This window comes from Miniopterus schreibersii (assembly GCF_964146895.1).
Source record: "Miniopterus schreibersii genome assembly, chromosome: 12".
Taxonomy (NCBI): Eukaryota; Metazoa; Chordata; class Mammalia; order Chiroptera; family Miniopteridae; genus Miniopterus; species Miniopterus schreibersii.
In genome coordinates, this window is record NC_138112.1 from 54903626 (window position 1) to 54915649 (window position 12024).

A 12024-nucleotide genomic window follows, 5' to 3' on the forward strand; every position below is an offset into this window, starting at 1 on the left:
GTAATACTGAAAAATTACACCCCTTAGAAAATCCTATAGAACAGTGTACATGATGTTAAAGCTTTTAAACACATGTGGTAAGTATTTTAAGTTAACTTTTTTATCTAAAAGAATTTTCTTGATCATCTCAAATACAGTGATAAGTACCCTCCATGAAAACTTTTTATGGAATGTTTTCTAAAATATCAATAATTACATTTTTATGTTAAAATATTTAAACATTTATCAGATAGGCTGATTTTTTTTTTTTTATGAAATAAAAGATTATATACACAAGCATGCACACCCAAACATTTCCTTAGAACTTGAAAATGCTAAGATTTTTTTATTTATCTTTTTCATAATTTTAACAATTTGATGTTGTGTGTTAATATTTATAGAATTAAAGTAAAATGATTTTTAGAAGTAAATTTAAATGGTATTTCATGACATACTAAAGTCAGTTTTAAAACTTACTTTGAATATTTTTTAATGATGGCATGCCAAATAGACAATATTCATTCAGGAAGAGATATCTAATATCTAGAACAAAGGGTTAATTTTTATTTTTTTATTGAATTTGTTGGGGTGACATTGGTTAATAAAGTTATATAGGTTTCTCATGTACAGTTCTATAATACATCACCTGTGTATTGCATTGTGTGTTCACCACCCCAAGTCAAGTCTCCTTCCATCACCTTTTATTCCCCCCTTGCCCTCTCCTACCTCCTCACACTTCCCTTTCCTTCTGGTAATCTCCATACTATTGTCTGCATCTATGAGTTTTCTTTTGTTGTTGTTGTTGTGTGTGTGTTTTGCTTAATTCCTTCACTTTTTCACCCAGCCCCCGAACCCTCCTCACCTCCGACAGCTGTCAGTCTGTTCTCTGTATCTATGAGTCCGTTTCTATTTTGTTCATTAGATTCCACATATAAGGGAAATCATATGGTGCTTGTCTTTCTCTGACTGGCTTATTTCACTTAGCATAATACTCTCCAGGTCCAACCATGCTGTCGCAAAGGGTAAGATTTCCATCTTTTTTATGGCTGAGTAGTATTCCATTGTGTAAATGTACCACAGCTTGTTTTTCCACTCACCTACTGATGGGCAGTTGGGTTGCTTCCATAGCTTGGCTATTATAAATAACACTTCAGCGAGCATAGGGGTACATCTATTCTTTTGAATTAATTATTTGGGCTTCTTTGGATGTATTTCCAGAAGTGGAATCACTGGGTCATAAGGCAGTTCCATTTTTAATTTTTTGAGGTATCTCCATACTGCTCTCCCAGTCTGCATTCCCAACAGTGCACGAGGGCTCCCTTTCTCCACACCCTCGCCAACACTTGTTTGGTTTTTTATTGATGGCAGCCATTCTGACAGCTATGAGGTGATATCTCTCTGTGGTTTTAATTTGCCTTTCTCTAATGATTAGTGATGTTGAGCATCTTTTCATATGTCTATTGGCCATCTGTATATCCCGTTCGACACTACACACTGTTCAACAACAGCCCCAGTTAAAACAAAGTAGGAGGCTAGAATTATTTTAAGGAGCTTAAAAGTTGTATTTTTTTAATATATACCCAGGATAAGACATGCTTACCAGCAGAAATGCCATAACTACATTGATATTTACTAAAGGCTGACAGAATATAATAAATTTTAACATCAAACGTATTAGTAAATAAATAATTCAAATTTAAAATCAATTATGTTAAAACTCCTTGTATTTAATATAGAGAAAATATTTCATAATTGAAAATGAATTACTTTATAATAACCCATAAGTCGTGGAATAAGTAACAGTTCATTTAAAATGAACCATTTCGTATGTGATGAATTAGTATAGCAACAAGATATTTAGTAATGAAGTGTGAACTTTAAGACTAGCATCTTCAGAATTCTTTTTGTTAACTTTAAATTTGTACCTGAAAGTTAAAGTTCTGTCTTAATCATTTGAAACAGCATTTTACATCCCAAAATACCAACCTTTTACCCAAATATCAAATTCATTTGCTAAGATTGTATTTGTTGTACCAGGTGTGTTTTGCTTTACTGGATTCTTTTTATAAATGAGATCAGAGATACCAGTTGATTTAGAATTAGATGTAGCGATATTAGTTGATAAACAATGTAAAGTTTGAATTCCTATTTAAAAAGTTTGTTTTCCTTCTTTCAATTTGGTGTCAAGATTAAGTCTGTGTTTGCTCTCCATCTGCTATTTACTGATCATGGAACAAAAATTAGAATTCTGAATCAAGTCTGTGGTCGCCTGTTTGCTCTTGGCACATTATAGTACAGACTGGTCTTTCTGAGTAAATAGAATACAGAAATACCTCAGATCTATTTTGTTTTTCTTGTTCTGCCAAAAATTGAAATAGCTATAAGAGTGAAGTTAAAGAAATACCCCTTGGTTGGCCAAATATCTTTTTGAACAATTTTTTATTATACTCATCTCCAAAGTTGAGGTTTTAATATATCATGTTATAAATAATTAAAAATTGTGTTTTGGTCCTTCTGTCATTCTATTTTGCATGTTCAGTAACATAACACATTTTCCCACACATTTTTACTTTTTCTAGTTTATATAATGTTCGTTGTATTTCCTATCAAAACTATTTTGTCTCTGTATATCCTTTGTCCATAGTATAAGGACAGATACGAGACAAGCCCTTGGAAGGCAGAGCTGTAATCAGTATATGGTCCCTTCATTTCTTTGTCAACATTTTATTTGTTCAGAAAATTATCAGACTATAGGTTTTTCAGTGCTTATGACTCTGAAGTGCTAGTTGAGCCGGAAATTTGCTGTTTGACCCCAGGGTTTCACTCTTTTCTACCCCCTCGCTACTTATGAGAGCTTATTTAAAATTCTAAGTTCTCCTCTGGCAGCACAGTTAGAGCTTCTTTGGCAAACTAAAAAGACTAAGAAAAAACATGCAAAGGCTCAGTACTGCTTCCAGTGACCTACATTTGTAGCCAGCTTTTAAAAGATGGCGTGTGCCTTATTTTCCAACAAGGAAATGAAAGATAAGACAAAAATATAAAGGAAAATAAACCCAACTCTCTGTCACTAGCCTGTGAGAATCATTTCTGATATAATGTTAAAATAAACACACATTTGTATTTGATGTTTGTGTATCAACCAACAAAAGAAAGGAGTTTTGTGTGCAGAAAAGTAGCCCAAGTCATAGCAAAAATGCCATACTCTGTAATATTTATCCTCAAGAAGGAGAAACATTTGGGATCTGGACTTAGATTTTAATTTCTGTGTTGCTACTTAATTAGTGGCAGGACCTTGTACAAGTCACTTAACCCTTCATTCTAAAATAGGGGTAATGAGCCACAAAAGGCCAAAATTGGGAATATTAGAACTGGAGTTCATTTTTCTTTTGAATACTTTTATAAAAAATATATTTAATAAAGGTATTCAGTCCTTTTGGGAGGGATACATGACTTGAGTCATTAAAAGTAAAAGGAAATACTTTTCATCAGCTCCCCAAGTTAACATAGTACCCCTGTAAGTGAGATGTGAAAGGATACCATGAAAAGAGGAAGGCAGCACCCCGTTAAGGGTCCAAGATTAAGCAGACAGTCTGTGAAGATTTCTCATGTACAGAAGGATAACTTTACGGTGCGACAACCCCAAAGAAGACAGGACTACCTCTGCTGCTGGTGTTAGGTGATTCTTTCAATAGCCAGCCTTTCTTTCCTGAAATTTTAAGTTTTCTTCACAAAAAACAATAAGCAGTTGCAGAAAGGTGGCCTTAGTTCACCACATCTATCTTCTGATATTCTGGAATGTTAGTGAAATCAGAGGCGTTTGAAATGTGCTTACATTTTTGTAAAATATTCTTATTACAGGGTATGTGTGTGTGTGTCTAAAAACCTGTGCTAGATTTCAGAAACAAGGTAGACAGTATTAAACTGAAGGTGAATTGGAAGTAGAAAGTAGAGCTGAGTCTATGAAGTGAAACTTCTTACCTTTATATTCTTAAAACAGATTATAACATACAGAGTGCTATACAATTAAAGAAAATCTGTTTTATGCCTTTATTTAGTACTCAATGAGCATCAATTTTGCTCTGTTAACCAAATGTACTGCAGAATATAGTTTTCAAATTTAATAAAAATAGAGTGGCATCTAGCTTCGTTTAGTACCCCAAAAATGTTTGTGACATTTTCCACAAACTGGGTTTATTCTGGAAAAATAAAAGAATATGACATTGAACAAATAAAGCCAGTCACTTATGTGTTCCTGAGCTAGGGATTTAACTGATCTGTACCTCTTAAATAAAGATAAATGCCTAATTTATTCCTCATTGAGTTTTCTTTGACAGCAGATATCCCTGGAACTTTAGAATATATCTTTTCCATCAATGTAAAAATTTTATGACCTCAGTTTAATAAATATAAATTATCACTATCCTAACTTTTAAAATAATTATATTTAGAAATGTTTTAGTTATATCAGGTTTTTATAAATTAATTTAGTTTATATTCAGTAGGAGCACTTAATACTTAAAGGAATTTTGTAGGAATCCTATGCCAACATAAGAATCCTTCTGTAACTCGGATTTTATTGCATAACCTGTTTATTTAATATAGATTTTCATATGTTATATTTTCTTAAAAACAGGTTAACATAAACCCTTATATAGTAAACACTTACTAAAGAGGATTATTGCACATGATCTTACTAACTAAACCTGCTAATACCAGTGATTTAGTGGATAATTTCATCTACTCAAAATCTATGACTTTTAAAAATGCTTTTATGTCGCATCACCTGTACACCCAGATTTCTGACATACTCCATGCCATCTACATTTCCGAATGCTTTTGAAAACTGAAGTCACCTCTTCCACATATACTTCTAAATATTTAACTGAAGGTAATGTGGAGGGCATACTTTTAAATATATGGATACTCAGGTTAGATATTTGGCGTATTTTGTATTTACATTATAATAAATATCTTTAGATATTTTTCTCTTTCAGAAAATAAATGCCCCCCAAAAAAACCCTCAAAATCAACAAAGTAATATACTTACTGATACAATATAATATACTTACTGATACATGGATAATGCGTAAGTAGTATTAATTATATAGTTACCGAAACCTGCAAAGATCAAAAGATTTTATTTTTAAGAAGGATTTCTCATGCTGCATGGATTCTGTTGCTCCATAATAGCTCAGTAGTAGTTCTGCTGAATTGTGAAATAGCTTAGAGAGGAGTGTGATGCCCATCGCTGGTGTAATGCATTGGTAATTAAGAGGGTGGGAGGTTAAGCTTCATTAACTGCTGAGGGATTGTATCTTGGGTTTTATTATGCCCTAGAGAACATAAAAAGTGAGAAGGGTCAAACTGTTGGAATCAGATTTTGCTTGTGCATCTGCCAAAACAAAGACTGCAAAATAATATAGTAGTAAGCACAGAATGGCTTGAATTGAAAAGGGAAGAAATATATTTATGGCATCTTATGGATAACGATAAATGTTTCTGATGAAAAAATAAATATACTTACTTTAGGTATATGTGGCATTGGAAGTTTGTAATAATTAGGTTTCATATGGATTTTTTAAGTAGAATAAACAGTTCTTTTTGTCTGAAGGTAGTGCCAATTTCTTTTTCATGTTAATTTTCTAACCTGATTCATTTGATTAAAAGAGGGAGAGAAATTTTATACTTTCCAGCCTATCTTCTGTATAGAATTTCTGAAGCCTGCTTTTTTCTTTTTATTTATTCCTGATCCTTGCTACCCAATACATGGGGACTGTAAGCACCACATTGCAGGAAAGAACAAAAAAACTGATATTCTTTCATTTAGAAAACAAGAGTATACCAACAATACAGTGTGTTCTATTGCAACAAATGTTATATTGAATAACCCAGGGGTTAGCAGACTTTTCTTTAAAGGACTAGACAGTAAATATTTTTGGCTTTTCAGGCCATATGGTCTCTGTTGCAACTACTCAGCTCTGCTGTTGTATCACTAAAGCAGCCATAGATACTCCCTAGACAAAATGGTCATGACTGTGTCCCAGTACAACTTTATTTACAAAACAGGTAGCTGGTTGACTTTGACCTACTGGCCATAGTTTGCTGGCCCCTGGAGTACCCCAGAGCCACTAAGATGTTCTCCTTTTCTGTTTTCTGAAGAACTGTTGTTATTCTTTCCCTATTGAGTTGCCTTAGTGCCAATGTTGAAAGTCTATTAAATGAATATGTGGGTGTCTTTCTCAGCTTTCTTTTCTGTTCCATTGAACCGTGTGTCTATCTTATGTGGACTTCATTTTTCTACTGTTGTAGTGTCTGAAATCAGGTATTTTTAAGTCCTCCAACTTTTTTCTTTTGCAGACTTGTTTTTATTATTATGGGCTTTTACATTTTCATATAAATTTTAGATTCAGCTGTCAGTTTAGATGAAGTTTGCTAGAACTGTTCTTCCTTTGTTGTTTTTTCTCTCTGTTCTTTGTTCTTGATAGTCTCTGTTACTCTCAAAATTAATCAATCTCTGGTCTACTCTTCTTGTCTTCTCTATATATTGTTATGAACTCATTTTTCTTTGTTCTTGTTACAGTTATTTCAATGGTTTTTTGTTTGTAATGAATTAATTTGTAATCCTTGATAAGATAAATTATCCTTTTTATTTCTATCAAGTAAATATTTTTGGGGTACCCAATTGAACAAGTTACTCTTTTAAGCAAAGGTAACAGCAGTAATAAAGGCTTGGAGGTAGAAATCTCAGGACATCCTGAGTAAGCACATATTGTCCACTTTGTAAGAGAATAGTATGAAATAAAGTTCAAGAGATAGTCCGATTTTTGTGTGATCTATTTGAAGATGTAACTGAGGGTGCTATGGATACATCCTGCCAGGAGCCAGGAGAGGGAATTAACTAGTCTTGCATGAATGAGAAGGTAACTGCAGAGAAAGTAAGGAGGGAGAGGTGAGAGAAAAGGAGAACGAAGAATGGAAGACGATAACCTGATTTAGTATACTTTGAGTTTGACAGGTAGTTGAACATTCAGGTAGAATATCAGAAAGGCAGTTAAAAATCTAGGCCCAGAAATTGGGCAATGATTGGAAATAGAGATTTGCTAGCCATCATTTCTTTCTCCATTAGACATTTATTGAATGCCTACTATTTCCCAGAAATTATGTTATGGACTGATTGTGCTCCCCCACCCCCAATCCATCTCCTTCTTGCATGGAAAATGCTTTCATTTTAACCCAATAGCTCCAAAAGTCTTAACTAACTCCATCATCAACTCTGAAGTCTAAAGTTTTATCCAAATATCATCTAAATCAAGTTTGGATGAAACTTGAAGTATGATCTGCCCTGAGGCAAAATTTCTCTCCAGCTGTGAACCTATGAATCTGTAAAGTCAGACAAGTTCTGTGCTTCCCAACCCAATGGTGGAACAGGCATGGGGCAGACATCGCCGTTCCAAAAGGGGGAAATCAGAAGGTAGCAAGGGGTGGCGGATTCCAAGCAAGTCCAAAATTTAGCAGGGCAAATTCCATTCATTCTTAATGTTCATGAATAAACTTCTTTGGTTCAATGTTCTGCCTTCTAGGCCCATTGGGGTGGCAGCGTCACCCCTCCCCACCTTGGCTGGGCAGGGCACAACCCACATGCCTCTGCGGGCTGCATTCCCACCCTTTGAAAGTGAGCTGGAGGCCACCTTGCCTCCCATGCCTCTGTACTCTGGGCCTATCAGGGAGTGGCAGCTCTGAGGATCTCGATCACGTTTGGGGTCCTTACTCCCTTACCTTGCAGGATAGCTCATGTTCAAAGCCAAATTGTTCAGTGACAAGACCTATAAAAGCCAAGAGCTTCAATAGACTTCCTTAATGCCATTCTGCCTTGTCCCTTTAGGTCAAACTGACAGTAGCCTTACTGGTATAATTCCATCTCTATTCCTGGCTTCTGCTGAGATGGCTGATTAAGTTCGTGTCACACCCATGATCTCTTTATCAAATGGTAGTTCAGCCATACACTTAGTGTTCTCATCAGAACAAGTTCTTTTAATTTTTTGCAATATGGATACGCTGAGATTTTTCCAATTCAAGTTGTTTCCTTTTTTGCTTCATTCCTTCATTAATTCATTTCTCTCTTTTTGCATTTACTGTAAGCACTTAGGAGGAACCACGCCACTCCTTCAACACTTGGCTTAGACATCTCCTCAGCTAAAAATCCATCTTCATCACTCCCAAGCAGTATCTTCCACAGAACACTAGCACACAAGTCAACCAAGTTCTTCACCGCCTCGTAACAAGGATTGTCTTTCCTCCAGTTTTCAGTAATATGGTCCTCATTTCCATCTGAGACTTCACCAGAATAACCCTCAACTTCTCTAATTTCCAGCTTGCATGTCAAAACTCTTCCAGCCTTTAGAATTATCCATTTCCAAAACCATTTTCATGTATTTAGTTATTTGTTACAGCAGGAGCCATTTTTTTGGTACCAAAATCTATCTTTGTCAGCTTGGGCTGCCGTAACAAAATACCATAGACTGGGGGGCTTAAAGAACAGAAATTTATTTCCTCACAGTTCTGGAGGCTGGGATTAGCTAGTGTTGTCTTTCTAAAGGTCTTGTCTTAATTTTGTCAGTTTCCCCAGGGAGAAATCTAATCTCCCAACTCCTGCCTGTTCCGCTTAAGGATGGCTTCTGGCCTTCTGAGAGCTTAGCAGTGGGATCCAACTGTGTCTGTGTATAAGGGGAAGAGGAAGTTGTCTTGCCCCTTGCTGCAGATTTCAGCATTACCCTGTCTTCAATATGATGTCTCACCCCTGCCCTCTGCAGTGCTCCTGCTTCTAAAGTTTGTCTGATTTGACCTCTCCATTTCTCTTGCACAGAGGGGGAAGGAGGAGTATCCTGGCTCTGAGGGGAAGATAGGGGATCTGGGGGTCTTTTCCGTTTTCACACAAGAGTGTGACTCCTTGTTTGCTGCAATTACAGGTTTGCTTTTCAGTGATGCCAGTTATTGAGATTTATTAAAGCCAAGAAGTAGAAACTGGGTTGTTTTATATTTTTCTCTATTATTTTCTAGATGTTTATATACCTCAGAGACAATAATTTGAGATGTAAAAGGTATATGTTATAAATGTTTGTTGTATTATTTTTGGACTGCAGACAACCTAAAATAGGAAATAATAAACCAAATATTAGTTAAGCTATATAATATAATATGCAGCCATTGAAAATCTTATTTTGAAAAATAATGAAATGTGGAAATGTCCACAATATTATAATTATAGAATATAAATAATATATGTTATAATATGCCAATATGCATTTTATAAAATATATATATATATAAAAGACTGGAAGGAAATACTCAAATATGTTCAGAGTTATTTCTGGGTGGAAGGTTAATAGGTTATTGTTTTCTTTTTTATATGTTTTGTTATTTTACAATTTTCCATATTGAACATTTACTACTTTTTAAATTAATAGCTATTCAATAAATATTGATTTTTTACGAGCATAGTTGGGTACTGTTTTTATAAGTTAAATAATTATAGTGAAAAAATATTGTTAATTTTATTTTGTAGGTGACATAAGAACAATTTGTATTAGGAACAGAAAAATAATTTTAAACCTGAGACATGAAAATATTTTACTTGAAATTAAAGATCTTTAGCTTAAAGGGGCATCTAGTTTACAAGGGGGAAGTAATACAAAGCAGAACACATAAATATAGACCATTTAAGCTATTGAACTGCAAAGATAAAGGAAGAAATATTCAGGCAGAAAAAACAAATCTCCTGCAAGGATGGAAGACTTCCGACTTCCCCACCGCACCATTCTTTGTCCAAAGACAGTGAAGCAATATCTGCCAAGTTCTAAGCAAACAAAAATATTATGAAATATAATGTCCAACCAAAATTCTAGTTGAGTAAAATTATATTTGAAAATATAATCTATTTCATCAAGGAGAGCTTCATCTACTGTCTATCCTACTTAAAGTAGCACCTCCTTCCATTACTCTGTATTCCTTTCCTCTTTTTCCTTCCAAGTTCATATCACTACCCTTCTAGGACGTAACTTCATGAAAGCAGGGACTTTATTCTGTTTTGCTGCTCTATGCCTAGTACCTTCCTGACATTGTTAAATGAGTGCAGCTATCAATTAAGAAAACTCGAGAGTGGTGGAACAGTGTGGTAAAAGGTCCAATGAGGAATTCCTGTCAACAAAAACCTAAACTCTGTTTGGTTGCGCACTAGGATGTAAATGCCATAAACCTTGACGACATAGAAATAGTAGGGAAAATCTACACTTGGGGCGGAGGAGGTGAGAGAAAGCATTTTAAGGGCTAATTTCCTCATTTTTTAATAGGAGGAAAGGAGAGGTATTGATTTTGTTGAAAACTGAAACATGTAAAAGGGAGCATAGTGACTCCTACACAGTGATTGGCTTCATAATCACATTCCTAAACTTACAGGAGAATATGTTAAGAAACAATGTCTCTTGAAGTAAAGAATCATTGATAAATTCAACAGTTCTTTCAAGTTTACTTCATTTTTGTTTTATAAATTGAAGTACAAAATCATTAATAGCATTTTATCATACACTGCTTTTATGGAAATATTTTGTCTAACATATCTATATATATACATAAGTATATGTTGAAAATGTTAATGATTATTTTGGGAGAGGTTAGTTTTTTTAGTTTTTTTATTTTATACCTTTGTTAAGGTATTATTAAATGTCCCTGAGATTGAAGAAAATGTTAATCCAAATATTTATACTATTACCTGGTGTTGACAGTCAAAATATGTGGCTCTGAGTAATGGTTAAGACAATTATTTGACTGAATTCCTATAATCAAACATTTATTGAGTGCTTAACATGTGGCATGCCCTATTCTCTATAGTTTACATTTTTAATTCATTTTTTCCTTACAACAATGCAATAAAATAAATACTTTTTTCTCCATTCTTCAGCCTATAAATGGAGACATAGAGAAGTCCAATAGGGTTTCAGCGTAACCACAGACAAAGCTACTAGTGCATAAAGTCAAGATTTTGGCCTAAACAATCTTGTTGCAGAATTCAAACTCATAACCATTACGCCGTACTGTACTATATGCCTTAAAATATTTATTTTATTGGAAAAAGAAGTTACTTTATACTTTGTAAAATGCTAATACTATTCTAGGAATGATGGATTAAGAGCTTAAATGATATAACTGGTTTCTAATACTGTCATAAATTAAAGTGTGAATCTAATTGGAGGTCTTTTAGGAGATGACTGAAATATATGATGGTTAATATATTTTCCAGTTGATTAGTTGATTTGATTCTGAGTATAAATAAATCTGATCTTGAAAAGTAAAAGTTGAAATTTAGACTATTAATGATATAGCACAAGATTATGTTTCCTAATCCAGTGCCCCACATTATCTTTATGATTCTGGCTAATAAAATATACAATTATTGCATGGGCTTTCCTTCTCCAAGAAACTTACATACTTTTTTCTTTGCATTATTTCTATAGTACCTTTTCACACAAAAAAAAGTTGTTTTCTATTTTTTTTTTAAGTCATTCAGTAGGTGAACTTCTAAATAAAAAAGTAAAATTGGAATTCATCATCTCTTCATTTAAGCAGAGATTTTAAATTCTGCTTTTATTGTTTAAAGAAGAGGCATAAGCTTGCAGGTGCAGAACTAATGTTTGATTTGGGCAAAATAAATGTCTTTATTCTTAGTTATTTTTTCACCCATTATTTCGGTGAATGGGTTTTTTGAATTCTAGAATTACAAACCAGTAAACAGATTGTGCACAAGCTTTATTTTTACCTTGTGGCAAACATAACAATAATTACATGTAATAAGTAAGTGCTAATTTGAGACTTTGCTTTAAGTGTATAAATTTAAAATATGAGTAGAGCCCCTTGTTGCAATAGCAATTGATTTTGATTAGTATAAAAATTAGAATATTGTCTTTAAATTCCAGTTCATTGCTAAAAATTTAAATTGGACATTTAATATTTTATTTACCCCTTTTCTCTGTTTTAGATTTCTGTTTGTTATGA

The 12024-nt window shown here is 33.8% G+C and overlaps 1 protein-coding gene across 2 annotated transcripts in view; it reads left to right on the forward strand.

The window, feature by feature from the left end:
* ELP4 (elongator acetyltransferase complex subunit 4) overlaps nt 1-12024 on the forward strand; it is a 147298-nt gene that overhangs the window by 11535 nt on the left and 123739 nt on the right. The gene's annotated exons all lie outside the window — the stretch shown is intronic.